The 25,467-nt window shown below is 37.7% G+C and overlaps 1 long non-coding RNA gene across 2 annotated transcripts in view; it reads right to left on the bottom strand.

Annotated features, from left to right (window-relative positions):
- The window catches only part of LOC104150002 (uncharacterized), a 160,097-nt gene that overhangs the window by 63,414 nt on the left and 71,216 nt on the right, over positions 1–25,467 (bottom strand). For both annotated transcript variants that reach the window (XR_695460.2, XR_011139553.1), the window contains exons 2-3: positions 5,641–5,723; positions 1,636–1,723 (exon numbers count right to left, since the gene is read on the bottom strand). This is a non-coding gene — a long non-coding RNA (uncharacterized lncRNA). The remainder of the gene's footprint in view (positions 1–1,635; positions 1,724–5,640; positions 5,724–25,467) is intronic.

Genomic DNA, 25,467 nt, shown 5'->3' with positions numbered 1-25,467 from the left:
ACAGTGTTTGTTCATCACGGTCTGTGCTAGGTGGGAACACTGTTGCTAATATTTGTATCACTAGGATGTCCGGAGACCTATTCTAATATTAGGAGTCCCTGTTGTTGTCCTTATCCCAAAGAATTTATTTTTTCAGTAGACTTATCACTAGAAAGACATGAGAAAAGTAGAATTATTATGTCTATTTTAGAGCTATAAATGGAAGCAGAGAGAGTTTAAAGGTTTTCTGGAGCTGATTTTAGATAAGATTTGTTTTTCACAAGAAGAATAATGAACTAACTATTGGAGGAGCTTACTAAGGTTCAACCTTTCATTTAAAAGAGACATTTTAGTTACAGCAAGATTTGGGTTGTGGAAATCTAAAGAATACTGAAGGGAGGCATGCTAACAAACTTCAAATATGAAAAGTAAATGTAGCTGCAAGGTGGAAAACAGGTCAATGTTTTTCTGTATCTGGAAGAACAGAATGGATTGCGTTTAAATTACAGCAACAAAGGTTCAGGGGAAACTTTCTAGCACTGAAAAAGATTGAGCAGAAAGGTACCAGAAACCGAAGGTTTATGAGAAGAGGTTACATAAGCATCTATTAAAAGTGATTTAGGGATTCTTGGGGCAGGATGATGGACTGCATGGCCCCTTGATGTTCCTCCTAATGCTGTCTTCCCACCCTCCAGTGGCCTGTGTTATAACGGAGGTCAAACAATATGACTATAGTTATCCCGTTATAGCATCATCATCTTTGTATCTGTAAGGATCCAAAGGAAATCTGTGGCACTGCTGGGAACTGTCAGGGCTCTGAATTCCAGTCCAGTAATTTGACCACAGAAATTGCTGCCTACTTTATTCAGTGCAGTAGTGACTCTCTTGTTCAAAAAAAAAAAAAAGAAAGAAAGAAAAAAAAAGTTCTAACACCTTTAAAATGGAACTTAAACTAAAATATAGTGCCTACATTCACAATTATAATTCTGAATACTCCTATTCAGCTGCTGACTAGCTCTCCATGCACTTCCATTTCACTTGGCTTCTTTCTTTTTATCTTAAGGTTCTAAATGTGCTTCCCCTGACTTACTTGATTTTAGTGTCCTAAAAGGCTGCTGGTGAACATGCCCTGAAATGACCACAGAGTCCATTTGACACCTAAGTCCAACTGAAATTCTGAAGCAAAGTACTTCTGTCCTTTTTCTGGAAAGGCCAGGATCCCTGTGAGTAGCAAAAATTTACAGGACTAGACACATCACAAAATGCACTCATGCCTAATTCTAACTGTAAAGGGATGGTTGTAATGTATGCTGACTTTGTTTATTTGTTTATTTGTTTTTGGTAATTATTGGGTTTATTATTGAAGCTGCAGCAAAGAAAGAAGGGATAACTTTGTAGGAAACAAAGTGGTCAAGACTAAGGGAAAGAGAGAGAGACAGAAGGGACATGGTTCTGGAGGGAAGAATCTTGGATTCCTTGCCTATGCTTTTGTGCATATTTTACATAAGTTGAGCATTAAGAGCCCTGAGAATGAAGTCCAGGATTACTTACTCCGTGTGGATCCTCTAATAGAAAGGCTATGTAATCAGATTCTCTTTCTTTTCTGATTTGCTTTCCATATACTAACACAATGTCAAGAGGAGAAGTAGTACGTACCTTCTTCACCTACGACGAGCACTGCAGCTGCACAACTCCTTTTTAGTAGCTAGTCTCAAGTCTTCTTAAGTGGATTTGCATTCTTTTCCTGAAAATAGAGAAAGTTTCGTTGTATTTCACAGCAGCGTTGCAAAACCATGTGTTTACATATGGTTCATTTTACACATAATGGTATACTGTAGATATACATATATTAATTGCAGTGGATCCCTCTTACACCAATTCCAGATGGTGCAGAATGAATTTCTTAAAAAACTCCTCTTCTTGGAATTTCAAGCACTGAACTTCCTGTTAAAACATCTGGAAGTGTATATGTATGTATGTATGTATGTAGTGTATTTACAGAAGACGAGATGATTAAAAGAACGTTATTAATCCACATGTATTTGACTTCTTATTTTATCTTGCCCTCAAGCTCATTTTATATTCTACACACAACTGGCAGTAATTCTAGGCCAATAACAATTTAGATCATCTTCATCTGTTCTCAGCAGCTGGTACGATACATGATGATTTGTGTTAAGACCCACACTGTTTGCCCATTCCACAGCTGCTCAGAGTAGTCTGCTTATGCATTGAACTTTCTGTGGCAAAGATCTTCATGACTTTTTTATCACTGGGGTATGCTTATACCTAGTATCTCCTAGGTGGATATACGGTCAAGTTCCAGCTTAGCCCAAAGCTCTTTTTCTCTACATTCTGAGAAATGTAGAGAAAATATTGACAGGCCTGTCATAGGCCTCCCTAGGAGATGGTGACGGCACTGAATAATGACCTCCTTCCTAAGCATATTGAATTTTGACATGTTTCATTGTGATGATGGCTTGAAACAGGGTAGAGGATATTTTTTTAATCAGTGTTGAGGAAGCAAGACACATGTGTGATTGGAGTATTTCAGCTTCCTTGCAGGCAGAAATGCTTTTTTCTCTTAAGCTGTGAAATTGGAAAATAGTTTGCCATTGCAAACTAACTTCTTAATGTCTTTTTAAGTAAATTGACTTAAAAATCTCTATTTGCATCATTGTCTTAATAACACAGCCATAGAAAATAGGGCCAGAAGGACTTCTCCAAGAGGTCAGCCTGGCCGTGCTGCTACCACCTGAAGGCAGGACTAACTGTACCTTTACCATTCCTGATGGGTGCTTGGGGAACCAGTTTTTACAACTGTCAGTGACTAAGCCACCACGGCCTTCCTCGGTGATCTAAGCCGAGCTTAACCGTAATATACGGTTATAGGTGCACTTAAATGACTGTTGTGTAAATATGTGTACAATGCAGATACGTGTTGCTCATGAGAATTTTCTACCTTTAGGAATCTTTATGGTACAGACAAATGATTATTAACAATTGGAAGAGATGGCTTAAAATGGAAAGCCTTTTGAAACTGAGATAATGACTCTTCTCTCTGAAATTTGTAATTCAGATCCTGAGATGAAAAACATTACTTCTTGTGTTGCCATTAAAATATATTTTAGGACAGGTAGTTATATAATTTAGGCTTTAGAAAAAGAGCACTCAGTTATCAGGGAGCCATTCAGGAGTGGAAGAGAAGTTCCTTCTGGACGCAAAGGACGTATGAAGCTACTCTTATGTGCAAGACACAAAATACAGTTTTTGGGGTGTACTCTGTCACACTGTTCTAAGTTGCTATTTTTCTTCTGCATAGGCCCAGGGGCCACATGTTTCTCAAGGTATGTGTATGTCAGAAAAACAAACGAGCTGTTATTCATTAATAACTAGATGTGTGAATCCTTAACTGAGCAGCTGCTCATACACGTGGTGCTAGTGAAGAAAGCTGATCAGACTATTAAGCCTCTGGTGACCATGTGAGAAGAATCAGCAGCGTTAAACATAACACCTAAACAAATAGATGTTTGTATTCTCTGAATTATGTATCCCATAAAAGATAAATCTTTCCTTCTCAGAGACGAAACAAATAATTATATTCTAATATATGGAAGAAAGTTATCCTTATCTACATGATTATAGCAACAGTAACGCTTTGAATCATGCGTATAACCTTGGGCTGTGCCATTAGAGTAAATATAGGTGAGAAGAGAAAGAAAAGGTTTCTAATGAGCAGAGTACTACTGGGAGCAATCAAATCTATTTCTTGCTCTATACTTTCCCTGATTTTTGCCTACCACCTTTTCCACTAGCAGAGATAAGAAGAGTTTGATATATCCTACTTTTCAAAGGCTTCAAACTTATGACAGTGAAAGGCTAGGATTTCAGTTTTTCATTTTAGCTAGGACTGAAAGTTGACCTACCTTTAAATATTTATTTTAGCTTCCCAGGTGGAACATCAAGCTATTTCAACAAAACTGTTTCTTTCCCCTTCTTGAAATTGCATTTTTCCTTGAAAAATCAGATACATGAATTTTGCAGGCAGCTTCCCTGAAAACTCTCTCTCAAAAAAAAAAAAAAAAAGAAAAATATTTTTCTGAGCTATGTGCAATTAGGCACATAGCCTATGCTCCAGTGAAGCTGTAATCCCCTATAAAAAACAGACAAACCCTTTTGGGTCTCTTCCATTCTTTGTTATTGTCTATTTATTTCCTACACTTGCTCCTTTAATTACAATTGTCTTTTTCAAAGCATGACAACCTTTATAAAAGGCAGAGAAAGTCAGTGCTAGTGATTGCAGTAGAAGGTGGACTTGTTATATGAGAGATTATGGACACCAGAATCACTGGAAGAGATAACTGCGGTGGAGAGGCATTGAGAGAGGGTTGTACAGTCTTATTAATCCTTCCATTAAGCTTTTCTGCCCAGATAATTGGGCACGGAAGTAATACACCATTACTGGTTTTGATCCACTGTAACTTTTCTTTTTAAAGCACTATCTCTATGAAAAGGGCAGATATGATTATGACAGCGTGGCATGGGAGCTGTGCCTCTTAAAGCCTGGACAGGGACAGAAGGTTTGCCGCTGTGTGGATTCTCTTTTCATATCTGTTGTTGGCAGCTTTCTCCCTCATGTTAGACGATGAGATGTGGGAACATGATGAGAAACAAATAACAGAACCTACACAGCAATATTTATAATAGCATGACGAACCTTGTTTAAAAACACCTTTCTTGAAGAAAGTCTTCATAATTGACTTAGTTTAGAAGATGATTAACATGCTTCCATCGAGATAAGCTTTGTTTCTTGTGTTCATTTGAATTTATAGTTCTTAGTGTCACTAATTGTAGCCATTCTTTAACAAAAAAGGCAATATCAGTTTTTTTTGTTTGCGGTAGGCACTGTCTATGGATTCTACCTCCTGGGCAAGAGGCATATATTTCTATTTCCAGAAGCAGTTCAGAAAGCAGTCCCTGCTTTCTTCCCACTGGACTTTTCCCTGAGTCTATGTTCCCCTAACTCACACTGATTTTAGTAATCCATATTTTTGTATTTTGAGCATTATATCGCTCAACTTGAAACCTTTTTAAAGGAGGTGTGAATCAATGAATTGCTGTGCTACCTCACTTTAAAGCTGGAACGAGGAAATACAGTGCTAGGTGTGCTGCCTTTTGAAATGTCCATACCCCAGTTCATGCTGTGGTATCATCTGTTATGAAAAGTCTTAGGGAAGCTGTCACAAATGAAAACAATAGACTGATGGAAACAAGTGTTTTTAAAGAATGCTGTGAAACTGGACAATTTCAATAATAGTTCCTGATGGTACTTTCTAACTATCCCAAAGCAGATGTTTTGAACACAGAGGACTGCTATAGCTCTTGCTATTAGCTTTTGCTATAGCTCTTGCTATTAGCATTTATATTCTGATAACATCATAGAGCTAAGCCGAGGTTGTTTTAGGACCTGTTTAAACAAATGCTCTGAATATGTAGACTCACATAGAAGAATTGCAGAAAGATTCTCATTCTGCTCTACATTTAGGGGAATGTTTCCGTAAGTGTTTATTGTCCAGATGATACTTACAGACTTTGAGGGCAAACTTTTTGTCTTAGCATAAATTTGCACACTATTGCAAAGTACATTCAATACCTCCTTACCAGACACTGAATTAAGGCTTGCAGGATGCGGCAGCTCATGCCTCTCTGCCCTCTTTGTGGCTGCTGCATGCAGCTAATTCCTCCTGGGAAAAGAAGCAGGCCATCAGTTTGTTTACCATCCAGTAAAGATACCTGGCAGTTTCCTTGCACAAAATGAGCTGCTCTCTTGTCAGAAAGATGTTTGATCCTTTCACAAGCTCTGCCATCTGTTGAATAAATATAGGCATGTGAAAGTTCAAAGTGCTACTGTGCATAACAGGCAGTGTTACAGTGCGTAGTATCGACTCTTAGAATTAAGACACATACAGCCCCCAGTTACGCTAGAGTAACAATGCTGTTAGGAACAGGACAAACACTTTCTAAAAGTCACCCTCTCAAATTTCTTTAAAAACCTTCAATATATAGATCAACATTTTCTGTTGGTTATTACATGGATTTTTTTACTTAATCACCAATTATTAACTCTGCCCACACAAAATTCATTCATAGTCTGCTTCATTTGCTTCAACAGCCTGAACTGCCCTTAAAAAATCCTTAAAAATGCAAAGTTAGAGAGCATTTGAATTATAACGAATAAGGTGGCGATTTTCAGTTTATTCCTCAGTCCCAGATAGACTGTGAAATCTCTTGTGCAAAGTGTTTAAGATTGATTAATGGGTTTCTGTTTGTTTTCATTTGAGTATACAGAGAAAAAGCATACTATTCCACTCATAAATAAGATCATCTATATACTTTCTTGTAAATGCATGCAAATATGGAAGTATGCCCTTGTTTTTTTTTATTGCTGATATAAATTTAATCATTCCTCTTTCCAATGCTTATAAGTGAGGCAAACTGTTTTGAGCATAACTGTTCTATAGATACATCAATGTTGAATAAATCTTGTCATTTTCAAAATACTCTTGTAAGATTATCCATGAGCATTTGTTGGGCTAGAAAACGCCCATAGCATTGAAGTACTGACTCAGCAAGACATTCAAACACTTGCTGTCAATACTCTGACCTGAGAACACGCATAAGTGATTTGCCCTGCTTGTTCAAAATCTGTCAATGTTAAGCCATTATAAAATGGTTTGTTATTGTATGACAATTAATAATATAATAAGGTGAGATAACATTGAACCAAATATTTATTACACCTGCTGTGATGAATGATGTGATATGCTAATACGATTTTCATTGTCTTTGAGTTTTGTCACATTGTGGGGACACTTGCAGTTTCAGGATAGGGTTCTTGAAGACACATAATGGCAAGATAGTCCCAGCACTGAAAAGATTATGATCTAGTCATTAGTCAAGGGTCAGCATGAAGCAGGGGGAAGATTATGATAAACAAGGTAGGAAAGTAAAAGAGGAGATAATTATTAGTTTAAGTTGGGGTCACAGGCTGCTACAAGTAGGATTTATCTGACTGAATGTAGAAATCTGAGTGACACTTGAACAGTCTAGCTGATGGAGGCTTTTAACCAGTGTAGGCTTTGTCTCGAATATTTTAGCCATTTGTGTTTAGGCATCTTCTCTAAATTAGTTGTCTGTATGTCATCTGCTGTCAAGAGAGAGAGGTACCTCCAGAGGGTGTTTCTTTCTACATAAAAATAGATGTATAAGATAGGAGTCATGAATTGTTCTCAACAGCTGAATCTTTCCAGTGACTTAAGAGGAGCACAGAGGACTAATTAAGTTTAGAGAAGTTGTAGACAGCACACGTTGGTTTAGCAGAATCCAACCCATAACTCACAGCTTAATTTAATGATCTGATGATTGATATACCAGTTCTCAGAAGTGACTATTTGGTTCTCTGCTTATTCCATTGCAAGTGGAGATCTGATTCTTTCCCTCAGAGGTGTGCATTCAGGAATAACTGTGCTGCAATTCGTACATGTACCCTCATGATATACAGATATGACAAGAGTTGTATCCTACGGAACTTTATCAGTTATTTGCTAATGGAATAAGGATTTGTGGACAATAATGAAACATTAGAGATCTATTAGTACGTTTTAGCAAGAAGAAAGACCTTACGATAGCATATACCCAGAATCTGGATTTGCTTTAGCTTGATATGAATTTATAAGCTTCCAAGCTATTCAATATAAATATCTCTCTGCAGGCATCAAAAAATCTTGGAGATTATCTGAGTTCTGTCAATGCTCACAGTACCACTGAGGAGTTTATGATCCCAGTTTCGACATTAGTTTGCTAAATGCCTTTGCCTAGCCGCTCCCCACTGCACATTCCTCGTTTTCTAAGCTGTGGGGAGACTAAGGGAGGTAAGGAGTCACTACTTCTGTAAAATACCTTGAGATCTTGAGTCAAAAAGTGCTCTTTAAAAGATGAATAATGATGTGGTTATTAACTCAAAATACCAGCCTGCCCATTTTCTGCTAATGTAGGTGGTATGTTCTCAAAGTTCGAAAATAAGCAGTTTAGGTCACTAATGTAAAGCAAACCAAACTCAACTATAAAATATAAGATTTTATTGCTCTAATGTCAGCAGCCTTTTGGGATGATGCCCACATTCTTGATTCATCCATAAAATATTGACAACTATTGTTTTTTAATAGCATTTAGTTGAATCTTTTTTTTTTCTTTACCAGAGGAGAAAAGCTAATGATTCTTAAGGCAAGTATAATTCCATTGTGGCCTGACTCCATTATTTTTCTCTTGGCTAAATTTTATCTCTTTGCTGGTGGGAAATGCTTTTAAAAGTGATTAGGATGTTGAAGTTCTTGCAGTAAAATCTTGCATTCTGTGCATGTGCTAACATGACAAACCAGGATGAAGAGCAGGGAAGATAAGGTTCATCGGAAATAAAAATAATGTAATATTAAGCTGTGTTGGTGCTTTTTGCGGCAATCTTATTTTCTGGTTTGTACAGCTATCAATAACAGAAGACTATCCTTCTGCTTCTAAGGCTCAGGTGGTTCAAAATATCTTCCTTGTTTGTGGGTATTGTTTTGAATCCGCACTTCATTATACCCAGTATTTGCATCTGTAATTCACTTAGGAACATATAGCGACCCCAGGAGTATGTCCAGTGAAGGCTCAGTATGATTGAGCTTGAACAGATGATGAAATTCTTAGGGAAAAATGTGGGACTAGCTGATAGTGACTGAACTTTGCCCATCCATAAAAGGGTCTGCAACAAAGGTCTATATAAAAAATTGGTTTCTAAACCATATTTAGAACAGATTAAAATCAGCCTGTAATTTTACATAAGTAATACAATTAAACCTCCTAAAACTACTTCCTCCAAATTCTATCATTTGGTTCCTATTCATAGGGAATGAGGGTGGTGTACAAACCGCAGGGTTTCCTTCTCCTGTTAGCTGTAATTGAGTATAAGGGGAAGTGTAATACCACCCTTCCCTTTCCTTATTTCTTCAAGATTTGTAAGCTGATAATAATTGAAAATGGATATGTAAAAATTCAGATTATACAGCGGAGGATGGAGTTCAACCAATTCTCAAGTGAATTTCTCACTGAAATAGCAATTATAGTTAGGCACTGCCTATTTCATAATTGTCACAGCAATTCTGTTCGGACTTGTTCACTGCCTTTTTTTAAAAACTATGGATATGTCAAGATAATATTTTACAGCCAACGTATTCATATATGTGGGCTTGCTGAGCTTGTATTCCTGGCTGGCCAGCTTCAAGCCTGCTACCCTATAGTTGCATTATTCGGGAACTGTGGCCAAGCTCATAAGTCCTGCTGAATGGCTGGACTCACAGGTGTGAGTGCACCACTGTAACAGGGTGGCTGCCATCTTCACCTCTCCTGAGTCACCCATCCTGATGACTCTAACAAAAAATAACCTTCACTTTGAAAAAAGCATGACGAGAGAAAGGTATGTGTTATAGCTGCCCTTACCCCGCTCTGCTCATATAGAGATGCTAATTTTTCCACTTTGGTGGGATGAGCATGTTGACAGGGAGAGAAATGCTGAAATACATAAATGGTGCTGTTTCCTACCGGTAGGACAAAGCCTTTGAACAGTGCCAAAGGAAAGCAAAATATTTTAAGGATGCTTACAAAGAAAAGAAAAAGCAGAGGATATATCCCTCTCTGAAGGGAAATTAGGCACTATCCAGACAAAATTAAACATAAAGGAATTTGCTACATCTTCTACTAGCTACAAGCATTATACATGGATTACGTACGCACAGGTGACCACAGATGAAGGAGTATTTCAGAGAAGTGGCTTTGGTGTCAGGCATGCCAGACTACTTTGCTGTGCAGGCTCTCTTAGAGACCTAACAACAGAGGGACAGGAATAGAAAACTTTTACTTCCATCAGAATCAGCCATAGTGACCTGCCATGGAAAAAGTTAATAGAATATTTGTTTCTCTCTAGCTCTTACTTATACTTGCCACATGTTATTTAAGTTTTGTTTTCTTTAACTTGTTGCAGCCCATTAAGCATCTGAAAGCACAGGGGATGTTGGGAGGAAGCAGTCTGGCATCACTCCATCACTCAACTCTGCCCTTTCTCCTTTTCCGAACTCACGATGATCTGAGCTGTAGATCGTCTCTGCTACCTGTAGAGGCATTGCCAGTGACTTTGGGCAAGGCACAATTCAAGGAGTTTTAAGAAGCAGAGGCAAATGCACAGCTGACTGGCTTTTATATAGAAGTAAACAAAGCAGAAAATGCCATACAGAGAGAAAATCAGGAAACACAGTTAGCTATTGAGCCATTTCCTATCTCTTTTAAATCACTGCAAGTTCCTGCCAAATTTGTGGTAGGATAAGAACACTGCTTTTCTGCTGTTGAAACCTATGAACTTGTTAAGATATTTTCATTCCAGCCATCCAGGATTTCAGCAGGAGCCAGACACTGGAGGATAGTGCAGCTGAATTCCCGTCAGATTCATTAACCAGGATCTTTTGCTGACTTCTGCTAACAGAAGGAAAGCCTCATTAAAACTGTGAGGGCAGCCTGAAGATTGAGGAAAGCTACTTAGGCATTCAAAAATCATGGCCTTGTACCCCCTGTCAATACTTAGGTACTATTACACAAGCTATGCTTTCCAAAATGAGGAAATGACCTGCAAAAAAAACTGTGTTTTCAGCTTCTGCTCCTGCTCACATTGGCAAGGTTCAAGTCAGGGATCTCCTTGGATGCTTGTAAACTTCTGAGGTTAAATTCTTTGAGGAGCAATGACCAGGATTTTGCTTCTGAACGCCAGAAGCAAAATGGCCATTATCAATAGAATTTCTATAATGCAGGCGGCTCACTTACTGAGTCATCCAGCCGATGGAAAATGACTTCTTTTGGTAACACGAGGGGTGCATACAAAACTTTCTGTCTGTGCCCAAAAAAAGACTCTGTGGATAGGCTGGCTCACCATCCTTCTGTGATCTGATCCAAGCCCTCCTTTGAAGCTGATGATTTACTATCAAGCACTTTTCTACATGTTTCAAAGTATTGAGAATGGTTTCTCCCTTGCAGTTCTGATAGCTATGGATGCTGCTGTGCATGCAGTTCTCTATCCTGTAGTTGGTATTGCTTGTCTAATTTTTATTATTGCATGTAGTTTGTCAGTGTAACTGGGCCACCACTGTGCATCCATGGCTGGATTCCAGCTCATTCACTGGTGGGAGGCTGTTGAAGTGATGTATGAATTCATGGTATGCTCAGAAATGCCACTCTGGCCAAATATGCGTCTATGCTCTTGATACCTGCTGTTCTGCCAGTGCCCTCATATGATTATAATGAAAATCTGCCAAATTCCTGAATTTATTATAGAAGAGTTAATGCTGAAATGGACTGAGAGGCCTTCAGCATGTCACTCACAAATTAGTTCCAGTTCCCAAATTCACTGAAACACCAGAAGCTCTGAGTCAGAAGTAATGGTTTGGACAAATTCTCCATGAAGCACAGAATATATTTACAGAAGAGAACTGTGAAGAGAATCACTGTGCCCCATACCACAAAGCTGTCAACAGACTTTTAGCCCACTGAAAAGAATTCAGTTATGCTTCGTCAATGAAAAGCGTTCAGACAATCACTTTAAACTACTGTGCCTCAGTCATGCATAAGGTGGAGTTAAAAAATTATATTGTGCTGCCCCTATACTTATTCTTAGGTAACAAAATGGTTTTTTTTTTTGGTGAACATTAATCAAAATAAAAAGTTGCCAGTAACACCTTTGTACAAGGCGTTTATGTCAATATTTTTTCCTGTCAGCTAGGTAAAACAGACAAGCTTCTTTCCCAAACCTCCAGGTGATGGATGAATGGCATTTCTGTTTCCATGCAATTCAACCGTTTTTCTACAGAGGCTGTCTGAAATGTCTTAGCTTGTCACCCTAATATCTCTTTCAGAGAGAAGTGGACAGCGGTCCAAACTTATTTTGAACCTTATAATATCATATCCTACATACAGCATCTACTGCACAGGTTCAGTCACTGACTCCTTGTGGTGATTTGTTTGAGTCATCTTTACAAGGTTAAACTGGCTGCAGGAGCTAGGCAGGTAATCCAATGATCTGCATGAGGTATTTTTATTATTCACAAAACTCAGAGAATACAATACCAAAAATAATATACAGCTGGTTTTGATTAAGTCTAATTCAGGCATTGCTTTGCAATCATGTGGTTTGTTTTACAGGAGTAATATTTCAGTCCTCCACCTAAAGTGTGCATTTCTACTGTGCAAAAGACATTGACTCCGACTACCAGGGGTGGTGTTTAGTCATATTTCCTTCTAAGGTAGTCCATTGCCTTTTAGTAGAAAACAGCATCAGGCCCAGTTCTTCTCTCTCATATGCTTTCATAGTAGCATGCTTAACGCTTAATAGCGTGCATTTCCCATAATAGCATGCTTAATAATATAAAAGATAGCATTATACTGAAGAAAGGATACTGTTGATATAGGATTCCTTTCTCTGTGCTTACATTTTTCTGTACTCACTTTCATTCTCTTACTTCTTAGACTAATCTGTAAATAATTCTGCTTGTACCCTAAAAAAGCCTGTAGATGCTTAAGACATTGTTAGTCACCATCTGATCATGTTACTTCTGGAGTTATTCCAGTGAATTTAAAATATTAGGGCCTTGCCTAAATATGTTCTGATTTGTCAATGTGCTTCTGACTTTTGATTTATTCAGAAGCATACATAACAATCTTACTAGCGTTTTTTAGCTGTCTATAGTCATCTTTGAGCTATCTGTAAAAGAATGTGAAACAGCTGTTGGCTCGCTCTTCCTGTTAAGTGGTCAAATAACACGATCATTTGACTGTCTGATAGGGACTATTTTTTATATCAGAGCTAGATCAGTCAGCACTTTGCTAGTATGGTGGGATAGTTGTTAAACCCTATTCAGTCACTTAGTGGAAAGAATGTGCCTTTATGAGAATTAATATTCTCTTCACCATATTCTGATAATTGTTAAAGTTTTTAATTGTTGCAGGTCAAACAACAATTTCAGCACTTGCTGATCGTCTGCCTCCTCCCTGTGTGAAATGCTGACACGTCATTACTTTTCGTTTACGGATTTTCCAGACTGTATGTTCACTGACCAAATTAGATGATTATATTAATTTTTCAGTTATAATTTCTGCAGTCATTTTATTAACTCATGTTGCATCTGGAACTCTCAGTAATAAGTCAGATGGGACTTGGAACTCCTGATAATACGGAAGATTATTTGGTTTACCATGGCAGAAATATTCAGAGCATCACTTATATAGCGCTCTTTAGACATTAGCTATATAATAAAAAAACTCCTTCCTTTCCACATTTAGACTGCAATTTTAACTTTGGGGAAGGGGCAGGATGGGGAGAAAGATGAAGAGATTGCAACATTTTCGGAAGTGACTACAATCAATTATATACAATGAGTACATATGCAGTTAAGGGTTTTTTTGAAATAAGTTATATCATTAATGATAAAATGGTCAACTTTTTCTATTTCTAGTTTTTAAAATAAAATGTGGCTTGATGTAATCTAAATGGATGTCAAGCAATGACAAGTCCTTGGGTCCCTCAAGAAAGAATTCACACATTGAAAGACAGTTCCAGATATTTTGTGCAGTGGATTCATTTATTATCTGCACTAATTTAAATATCTTGCCAATCAGACCAAATTTTTGCATCCTATATCTTGCTGGAAGGTAATTTAACAATAATAATTATAGAGTTCTCTACCAATTTGACAAGCAGAGAATTGATTCTTACTGTTAAAATTTCTGCAAAATAATCTCAAAACCTTGGGTTCTTTTGGTTCTGAGCTTCAGTTTTCTCATCTATGTATTACTATGTATAGCACTGCATAAGAGAGGTGGTGTGAGATATAGTTAACATTAGTAAGCAGTGTTATGATCCTCATATAACAACAGGAGTAATTGTTTTTATATTCAGCAGTAGTCTAGCATGATTGATGATTTTACCTACTTCTCCAGCCAGTTTTATTTCCAGTGCTCTGCGCTTCAAAATTAGAAAGTAAGAGAAAAATCTGATCTTCCTGCTGCTTTAGAAAGAATTTTTAAAAGTGGAAATAAATGTTCTCATAATGCTACCTGAGTGATAGTTCTTTTTTTTTTTCTTTTTTTGATTCCAAAACTAAGTGAAAGACATGGTCTGTTGCCTAACATCAGGTTACAAAATGTGGTATCTATTAACACCTATCTACATACAAATCATATTATCTTTAACCTAGTTTTCTCAGCGGAAAAAAGATAAATTATATAAAGTACATCATTGTGTAACAAAGACATTATGTTCTCTAAAAGCTGCCAATCTCCGATGCAGGCTTTACAGCTACGAAGAAGTTTAATGCAATACTTTCTGTGGAAGTGTAATAATTAGTATTGAGCATCCTTGAACTTCCTGTTTGTCAAGTATATGTGACAAATAAAAACGCTGACATAAAATAGCTATACCATCATAATGGAGGTGTGCAGATGCACTCTCCAAATTATGCATGCGCACAAAAAGTGGTTTTATCAGGAGACTTATGTGTTTGGCCAAAAAAGGTTTCCCTTACCTCTCTTGCTAAGGAAAATATCTCTGCCCTTAGAAAAAAAAAAAAAGAAAAGAAAAAGAGTGTATGTGAGAGAGAGAGATGTCTAGCCTTCCAGCAGAGAGAAAAGTTTGCAAGCACAACTTTGTGCGCCTTGCAAACCTTTGTAGCATACGTAATTTGAAAATATATGTGAATAAAAAGACTCGAAGTCTATTAGTTTTATAAAATATCATCATTTTGAATCACACTTTAGGAACCCATCCTTACTTGAAGTGAGATTTAAGCACCTGACTCACGGCATGGGATTTATACACTGATAATAAGGTATTGTAGGTAGAACAGAATAAAAGCTCTTGTCCTTTTCTAGCTGAATAACAAAGAGCAAACATTAAGTACTACATGTAGGAAAGGACACAGGTGTCTGAAAGCTGGAACATCAGTCTATAACTGTTTGAAGATGTACTTACTGCTAGTTCCTGGAAATGCCTCCCTATGCAGTGTATGGGGAGAGTTAAGCAGGTTAGCATCTCAAAACAATCAAGGACCTGAGTGAGTTGATTCCTGGATGCAGGCAACAAAAATGCTGAAAAGACGTCTTATGGCCTCTATGGAGCTTAAGTAATTCATCCCAAGGTGCAAGAAAGTGCTGTCATTCTGAGCCTATTTTAGGGGATTACAGTCTTTCAAGAAAATTAGCAGCGCTTGCTCACTAATTTTGAAAACCGTCATCAGAATTTAGTTGTTTGAAAATCTTTTCCATCGAAATCTCTTTGGGTTACTTTAGCAATACAAAGAATGAAGAAAGATTCATAGATGATGAAATGAACATGCAACAATAATTCAGAATTATTTTTGTTGCATAAGACAGTTTAGAGAGGTGCTAGTATGACCACTTATTGACAGTTCGGTGAAATATTAAGAAAAGTGGCAGATGTCCTGCAGAAAAGAAGCATCTTAATTCCAAGATAAACTGCAAAATGTAAATGAGATGCCTCCAAGGCATGCATTTACTTCTTGTTTTGACTTATTTCCTTTTTTTCCTCCCCCATTTTTCTAAGCCACGTTATTTTCCAGAGATGTTATAATGCTTTTAATCATATATGTTGTAGTGTGTATATGTTCTTTCCTAAAGCAATGGTCATGAAATATTGCATCTTATCTTTCTTAGATCAGGATGAATCCTATGGAAGTCTTTGGATTGGTCTATGTATTTCCAGTATGTCTGCTCTTTTTCAGACTCATTCTGTCCCTTTGTGAATATTCTGGTTTCATTTTGGTTTTTTTAGTTCAAAGGTGTGGACTTTCAATACGTAAATAGACTATTATATAAAGAGCACTTGTATGCTCTCTATAATGTAAGTGGTTGTCAGAAAGTGATATATCCATAGTTTATTTTTCTTTTTTTTTTTGAGTCAAACTTAATGATAGATAAGATGATAGTTTTGTTTAAATTGTTTTTTATGTTTTGCTCAAATGCCTTAAAACAATTGTTTCAGGAAAATGATCCATTCTCTGATTAGCAATTTAATTTGCTGGTTTAGGCCTCAGTCCCACAAACTATGCATATTATTTTACCCTATTAAGTAAAGTATACGTATAAATAAGAAGCAATAGCCAGCTTGGGATCAATTTAACTAGAAGAGTTCCATAAGTTAGGCAGAAAAACATAATCCATTTCAGATGAAAATAATATCTAACTGAAAAGATAGGGTCAAGTTTTTAGTCTTAGCATTGTTTCCCATGGGCTTTTATCTGTTTTTTTTTTTTTTTTAAACTGTCATAGACTCATAGATTAATTTCACTTAGAATGGACCTCTGGATGTCTAACCCCCAACTCAAAGCAGGTATAATCTGATTAGGTTCCTCAGGGCTGTGTCCAGGCTGGAGGGCACTTTCTTTGGGCTACCTGTTCTGTAAAACTCTGCCCTCACTGTAAAATTATTTTTCTTTAGATCTAATTAGAATGACCTGTTTCCTAAATTGTGCTTTGCCTATTTTCCTATTATGGTGCACCCTCAGGAAAAGTCTGTAGGGGTAGATCTAAAATTTCCGAAATATAAAGTTAATAAGAAATTTAGTCAGATTTTTTCTGAATTCAGAGATCTTGTGCAGCCCGTGGGAGATAAAACTCCTTAACTCAAACAAGTAGGCATGGAGAATGCTTCTTGTGAAAGTACTAGATACTAATGGGATGGTAACCATGTCCAGAAACCCCCGTTCCCCCCCCTCATGCACCTGCCAAGCTTACACTTCTAGGCTCCTGGTCCCTTCTTTCCTCTGTATCTACATTAAACAGGTTTCTTGTTTATGTTTTCACGAAGAATTGAAGTATATGTTATTTATTTATTTATTTACTCCTATCTGTCATCCATTTACTGACATTCTTCCAGCCATCTTGGGATAAGTGAGCCATAACCTCCCATCTCATTAACAGTAAACCTAATAATTAGTTAATTTAGAACACTGACTGATATCATTACACAACAAATGAGTTCATATTTTAATCCAGTAGCATATTATTTATCTCAGTCATTTACAGTTCCACATCGCACAATTCAAGTTACACATTCTTTTGTCAGTGGGTTGTTTCTTGCAGCATTAACTTTTTGGCTATTTCACAAAAAAAAAAAAAAAAAGATACCTGGCCCTACTTGTCCTTATCATAATCTCTACATGTCCTTATTAACATCCATAGCAGGGCTAAGGATATAGCCCTTTTCCTAGGATAAGGGGCTCCACTCTTGCCAAGCTACGTTTAGGCTCAGAAATTTAATCCTTTGTTCAAGCATCTGTAGTAGCAGCATTGACAGTACCAGGGTAGACTGAGGATAAACATCCTATTGACTCTAAATTATTTCAGAACAGGAATAGGAATTATTCCAGAATAGGAATAGAAGCCTCAACACAATGAGACTTTTGAGAATATTTTTTTCTTTTTCTTGTATTTCTCCCAGTTCTTACCATGTTTAAATAGTTGTCCTAAATGTGTTTCTGTGCACAAAAAGCCGTTCCAGATTTCTTAGTGAAATAAATGAGACAAGTAGGAACTCGAGGAATTCAGGGTCAAGCCCAAGGCAAAGATTAAGTAGAAGCTTTGTTTTTCATTTACATTTTAGCTCCACCTCAAATGAATCAGATGGAGCAACCAAAGCAACCAGCTACTTTATGGAATTAATAGTCAGAAAGAATCTGGCTCACTCTTTGCTGTGAGGGCAAATTTTTCCACACTAGATTCAGCAGAGAATTTATTTGTGGATAGGAGCCAAGCCAAAGCTTACTTTTAAAGACTGAAGAAAAAAAAAAAATCTTTTTAAAGTGGAGCATTAACCCTTTAGCTTTATATTACGAAAACTGAAAGACACAATGAAGCATATATTTCAGAGTACTGTGGTTTGTGGCTGGATTATGAAATTTCTTGGTCTATACTAGCGGGGACTGACATGTACCACTGCATAAAAATGCAAAAACTTGAGAGGTCTGGGTGAAATTCTTGCTTCATACTCCTCCTGACAGCTAAAGATTCCAGCCTGTGCTTTGAAAGTCTGGAGCTCTAGAGAACAAAGTAATTGATTCTTTCCCTACACACAGGTCCTACATACACTCAGCTTCTGTACATAATGGCTTCAAGCACCTTTTCGTAATATTTACTGGTAAAGGCAAGCACACTCACATGCCTGCAGAATGTAACTGGAGAAAGAGTGTGATACTACAGTCGTCTTCGCCTCTGTGCTTTGCCCTCCTTACTATTCTACCAAAGTTACCAGCCCCACCAAAGCCAAGGTCAGATCCGCTCTTAATTTAGGTTGAACTATCAGGACTGCCTGGGACCAATCATTACAGTCAGAAGGAATTGGAGTAAGGCAGTCCTGTAATTGCTTTACCATCACCCAGACATTGCGTCTGAGCTTAAGTCAGGCCACAAGAAAAGAAACCAGGAGGCTTGTTGTAGAGCAGATCTGAGATATTGGAAGACTGGTTATATTTCTGCAAAGGCATTTTGGTTTGGAGAAACTTCCAGTAACTCCCATTAACAGTGAGCGCTCCAAGAAAAAATAGGCCAATAAAACCCAGGATATTTTAAACGAAATTAACCATGATCAGTCATATAACTTACACTATTAACTGCCTCTTCCATCATTCCAAGAACATGCAACCTAAATTTGTCAGCACTGGGCAAAAATAGTGCACAGCTATAGCCAAATCACTGGGCACAGAATACTGGCAAAGTTAGAGCAGCATAACCCATTCGAGGATCTTGAGTCATATAAATATATCTGTGGGTAGCAAAACATATCATTTTAGCTAAGGATTCTATACCTACTGTAGAGATAGACTTTACATGAGTTCTATGTAATCGAGTTTTTCTTTTCTTATGTGTAGGATGCCAAAAAAGTCATATGAATTCCGGAGAGTGAATCCAGGATTGCTCAGTGTTTGTTCCTAATGTTGGTGGGCCCAGGGATGATAAAAGCAAGCTAGTAGTGAGAAAAGTCATCTTAAAGCTGGTACCCACAAGGGCCAGCATCAGCACCTGCTGAGCGATAATACAGTCTGTGGATGAAAGCCTCTATAAGCTTACGTTCTAATGAGAAAGAGTATGAAAGGATAAATCATACAGGAGATATTCAGAAAAAGTCAAATCTTCAGTTCCAGTAAAAACTCAGAATATCTCATGGCCTTTAACAAATCCACGTAGTGCTAAGTGATTTAGTAATTATGTATGTTCTCTCATGACCCTCTAAAATTGCTGAGACACTATTTGAGCAAAAAACAGTAGTATAGATATAAATAATTCATCATTTCAGAGCATATAGCATCCTTTATTCTTTCTTTCTGTGATCAGAAGGCATTGCTGCATTCACTTGCTCTTTTCTTTGATTTACCAATTAGTCACTAAATAGCCATATGCATTCGCATTCCTGGGGTACTATTTGCACTGTGGTAGCAATTGCACTTACTTTATGATGGAAGTTTTGGGCAGGTGTAAGATTCCACTTGCTGGGCAATCTTCGTGTATACACTGAATTGATAAGAAACTCTATAGTCTATATAACCTTAATATTTTCTCTCTCACAGTATCCCTCACATATAGATTTGAGGATATACTTAGCTTAATTCAAGAATAGACCACCTATTCTCACACAGTGCATGACTTTAAATTCCCTCTGTACCCCTACTGAGGCTAATAGGACATGTTTGACTAAAACGTGTATTCTTGGAAGGAATCCAACCAAAGTTCAAGATCTCATAGCTTCCCCAAATAGGTTGTTTCATTAATTAAGCAATCTCTCTGTTGGAAAGATGTGCTCCATTTCCATTTTTAATTCCTCAGGCTTCTCACCTTCTCACCTTGCTAAGCATGATGGTAGAAAGGTAAAAAGAAAAGTAATAACTCTTAAAGACTGCATGAACATTACCAGTCAGGGTGCAGAAGGGAATTGTTTCCGGAGAAAAATTTAAGAGGAATAGTGATTAAGAGTCAGACCATAACATTTAGGGTACTTTCTCTTATCCATTAGATTGTCATAGAGTCTGGAGAATACTACTTAATCATTTCTTCATTTACTTTTCACACTTGAAGATAATCCCATTGCTATAAAAGGATAGGAAGTGCTTCTGAGGCCTTCATATAAATGATGCAATAAATGCTAGCATGTATTTCCCTATCTGGGACTGTAAGCAGAATGGAAGATTATTGCACCTGTTTTTTTCTCTGGGTATGGGTTATTTTTTTAATGTGGCCTTTCCAAAGGTATTAAAGGGCTCTTTAGTATAACGATTTTTTTTTCCTACAAAGAAATTATAATGTGATCGATTTGCCATCTGGTTTCATTTTGATAAGCTAAACAACTTTGTTAAACTAGCCTAGGTGGGGAATTGAGATAGAAGTGAGAAAAGTGATCAAGTCATGCAAAATAGCTTTGCTACATCTGGAAAACTTCTAAAACCCCTGGCCAGGGCCTTAGTATGTTAGTATTTCATACAGAAAGATTAATGCACAGTTCTGGCTTAAGTGGCATCAGAATTTGCACAATTGTCCATGTTATCAATATGGTTATTTTTTAGTATAATGTTTTCTTGATCTGATATCATTTGATTGAATTGTGAACTGAGACCTTCTTTGACTAACAAAGCAAGTTCCTGGAAGTGGTGAAGCATGTGGTTGTGTCTGCAAAAACCTGAATCATACAGCAAATGATTGCCTTTACAACTGAAAGTAATGAGTGATTGCCTTTTGTAGGGAATATTTGACTGCTGCCTTCTTTGGTGCTTACTTTGCAAAGACACAAAGAACATGACCTAAAGATTTAAGGAGGAAGTTAAATTAATAATATTTTTAAATGTTTCTGATTTTTGTTGCTTAAACAAAAATATCAAGTTGCTTGTTCTTTGAACTTCCATCAATTGTCAGTGTTTTACTAAGAGTTTTCCAGGACAGTCAGAAAGGAAACTGGACCAGAACAATGGGTAACGTAAGCATTTATCTCCACTACCGTGCATACTGATAAGGAAAAGCCAAGTAACTGTTCTCTCTCATCTTTTTAATTTTCTGTTTATTACCTCCTCAAGTAATTTGCTCCATTTAACACAGAAAATTGGCTATTTTGATCTGTAAATTTCCCCTTGTTCTCATCTTATTATCCCATCTACTTATTCTTTATCCTATACATAAGAAACAAATGCAGTTTTAATTGGCAAGAATTTTCTTTTAGTTTTTGTTTTTTAACGTCCAAATTTTTCCCAACCCAGCTAGCAATGGAAATTTTCTTACACAAAAGATAGTACAGTTGCTTCTGACAGACAGCACCTCCTAAATTCAAAAGGTCTTTCATGAGTGAACAGATACAGTATTTGGACACTTGCTTGCTTTAACTCAACCAGAATACAGCTGCCTTCATTTCTAATGTTTAGTAACAGCCATAGGTGCCTTAAATTTTAGATTCACAATATCAGATATCATTAATGGACTTGACCTTCAGAAAGTGAATATGCAGCACAGTTGGAAAGACAGGCCTCCCTAATGCTGCCCAAGTGCTGTTTGCGTTGAAATTCCACTGGCAGAGGGTGGGGAATCTTCTCTGCAAGCCCTGGGGTGTCTTGGCCTCTCAGGCATGCTCAGACCTTGCTTGACTTGTTTGGACAGCCTCAAGGTTTCGAGTGCCCCTGGTGCCCACTGTTTTTTGTGTGTAATAGACAAGGGGAAATCTAAATGCCCATCTTCAGTGTGTATCTGCCTAAAGCATGTAGACTGCAATGGGACGGACAAATTTCAGTCCTGCTGCAATAAACTGAGTTCATCACTTCAACACTGAGCAATTCAAAGTGTCAGCCCGTTTTCTGGAAATCTACATCTAAGAAACCAAAAATGCAGCTGTTATCTACACATCCTCCTTTCCACTGAATGTATTGTTGCTACCATTGTTGACACTCGGATATTACTGCTGCCATATAAACTGTTACTAAAAGCAGATAATTTCATAGGGCTCTTGTGTCTGAGACCATGCAACACTGAAACAGATGCTGTGCAACAGAGAGCTACTGCTCTTCCCTGTTGACTGCTCCTTTTTCACTTGCTCTAATACATTGTTAGCAAGCCCAGTGCACAGAAGATATGAGAGATGCTGTCTGGACATGCTGAGTTCATATTAACTACCTCCTCTATCCAACTACGGTATTTACATGCATATTGCATTTCATGGTCTCAGTAAAGATTTATGAGTGCCAATTGTTTTCAAAAAGGAGTGACGATCACCTAAATGAATCTATAAGTACTGCCTAGGACCTAAATCAGAATCACTCCAAGAATATAAAACTACATAATACAGCAGCATCAGATTGTTATTTTTCACACAAAGGATTAGAATCAAATTATTAACAACACTTCATAATTTGTTTGTTTTATATATCTGAAATAATTAGGATTATGTAAAATCTGAGTGGAGCTAAGAATCTTTTTATGTACACATTGGAGGCATTTTATGCTTTCAGCACTAAAATTATCAGAGGCACTTTAAATGGTGTCTTTTCATGCTTTACAGCTATCCTTTACAGCAGAAGGGGTTATGTAAATTTGCAGTACCAAAGGCAGAAACCTCTTGTCATTCAACACGGTTTGGAGTGAGCAGACACCTCCAAACTTGATGCTGTCTTTCTCCACTGCATGCCCACTGCCAAAGGTTCAGCAGTGATTCATTAAGATTATGAAGGAGTGCCATCACGTCTGCAGACTAAGCTTTTGTAGTAAGGTCCCCTGAGAGCCACATTTTAAAACAGCACTGGCTGCACTATAGGTCCAGAAACTGGCCAAAGGACACTTCTACACAAAAAAGAACCCCAAATAAGGCATTCATTAGAAAGCTATAAGCTTCTTATAGGCAAATCCAACCAACCTGATGAAAACTGCGTGCCATTTAAAACTAATTTATAAGTTCCTTGAGGGGATACATATTTAGCATAGAGCAAATTTTTGACACTATCCAAATATTTGTGGGGTGCCCTTTCTCATTTTGAGAACCACCTTAAAATGCCCAAATGGTGTTTTAGGAATGCATATTCACTCCATATGTGAAAATAAAGAATGAAGGGCGTGAGGATATGCATGAAAAAATGGTGATGCCCCCAGTCAGCCTCTGCTTTTGAAAACATTTGTATAAATAATTGTTAAGTTTGCTTGGGGCCCCAGTCTTCGGCACGTTGACTAGCATTTCACTCCATGACAAAATTTTCTTTTGTTAGTGGCATATCTACAGCAATAAACTACAGGCCAGAGTACAGTTTCAAACCTTGTCTCATATTGTTCAGACTCATTTTTAGTCTGTTCCCTCGGAAGAGGCTTGTGCTAACACTTTACCAGTCGTATCTGAGTGCGGTTCAGGGGCAGTACAGATGAAGGTGCCCTTTCAGGGAGCAGAGTGTTTGGCTGTAAAGACGTGAGCTATGCCATCTTACTTGAACTCTGAGTGAGGGAATGGCCCTTCACCTGTTCTACCAGCGCACACCCAGCCACAGAGGGTAGCTCTACATGGTCTTTGCATGAAGACCTGAGCTTGCAGTGCCCACACTGCAAACCAAATGGCCACATGTCCCCTAGATGTCTTCTGTTAGTGTAGTGCCCTGCTGAGGGGCTATAAGACTGACAATGGCAATCCTCTAACTGTTTACCTTAGGCTTTTAAAACACAATTTTTTGTTCCCATACCTCAAATAAGTGGTGTAGCAATGGTGCAAAAAACAAGCTAAGAAAAGAGAACCAGAAGGAACCAGCCCCACCTTATTCTTTGGTTGCAGAATGGGCATAGTTGAACCAAAGTAAACAGATTTTGCTTGTTCCATCTTGCTGTAATACAGATCGTAACATGCAAATTATCTTTAAGCCCACACACAGATCTACCAGTAAGAATATGGGAATTATCATCTAGGACAATCTAATCCACTGTTATTGAATTGGTTTAAAGGTTTCACAACTTTTAAAGAGTTTCTCAGCTGTGAGGTGATGTTGGAGCATAAACTGATATCACATGATCTACACTGCAGTGTCTGCGCAGCACATCAGGCAAGCCCAGAATGCTTACAGCCTTGTATTTCATATACACGTAATCACTTCCTAATACAGTAACTTTTGTTACTTTTACTCAGTTTTGCTATTCTGCTTCCAAATTTGCTTTTGGAGAGCTTTGCATTTTAAAGGATATATGTGTATGAAAAAGGTAGAAAGTTAGGATTTTCTTAGTTGTTTGACTCTGAATATTTTGTCTTATTAATTAGCGCTGTAGTCTTTACATTCCCTGTAACTTCATAATTTAAAAACATCGTTATTCTTGGCAGCTCTGCTACTTCCTTGTAGGCTCACTGTGACATTTTTAGCTTCCACTGTAGATTCACTCCCACTCGGACAATTCTCTGCAGACTTGTTGGGGCATACTTGACTATCATTAACTCTTATTGTGAATTTTACACCATTTTATCTCTCAGCATCCATACATCCCAGTTTAGAGCACCCGGAACATGGATTTGGGTACACAGAAGGGAGCAGGTGCAGCTAGACAGGGAGTGGTAAAGTAGATGGTAAGTGGGTGGAAGGTCTTGCCCCATCATTCCCTGCATTGCACAAAGCCTGCATGGCATGTAGGAAACGATGTAATTGTGGGTGTGTGTGATTTTTCTACAGGTTTATGCCAACACTAAACTAGTACTTAGGTGCCCAAAGTGCAATTTGGGTGGAATTTAGGTACTTAGATTCAGGAGACTGATCCAGAAAACCCCACCTAATTGTTTAGGTGATTGAGATGCCAGAGGAGCTATTTTGGATCTCACCCTAAATTGCTACCTTCCAGATTGAAAAGAAGGCATGGAGGGAGTGTGCCTCAACGTGTCGGCTATGCAGCACCTCTGAGGGATACCTTGCGGATAGTGCCTCATGCCCAAGTCACAAAATAGGACAGAGAAATTAGAAAAAAGATGAATTGTCCTTCTCTTTACCTATTGTGACATTCTTCACTGGCATCCATTTTCTAGTGGAAGGTTTGAGAGACGTTTTTCTCTCATATTTGGCTCTTCTAAATAATTTCATTCCAATGCACCTTGTTTTACCACAGGCAGAAGCATAAAGCATTCTTCTCCATCCTTGGATTTTATATCCTTCACAAAACGAAGAGTGATTATTATATCCTCCCTCTCTTTTGTGATTACTTAGCTAGACTATTTATGTTCAGCTTTTAATCTTCTCTCATAAGTCAGCCCCTGCAGGGCTTGAATCATTTTTGTCTTTTCTATAAGTTTACTCTAATTTCTACAGAGCTTTCCACAGCTGGGGCATGAGGAGCTAAATGCCTTCTTTCTGGTGTTGGCTTAGCAGG

Source organism: Struthio camelus, chromosome 2 (assembly GCF_040807025.1).
Source record: "Struthio camelus isolate bStrCam1 chromosome 2, bStrCam1.hap1, whole genome shotgun sequence".
Taxonomy (NCBI): domain Eukaryota; kingdom Metazoa; phylum Chordata; class Aves; order Struthioniformes; family Struthionidae; genus Struthio; species Struthio camelus.
The sequence above is the reverse complement of the archived record's forward strand: the minus strand, read 5'-3'. Positions and strand labels throughout refer to the sequence as shown.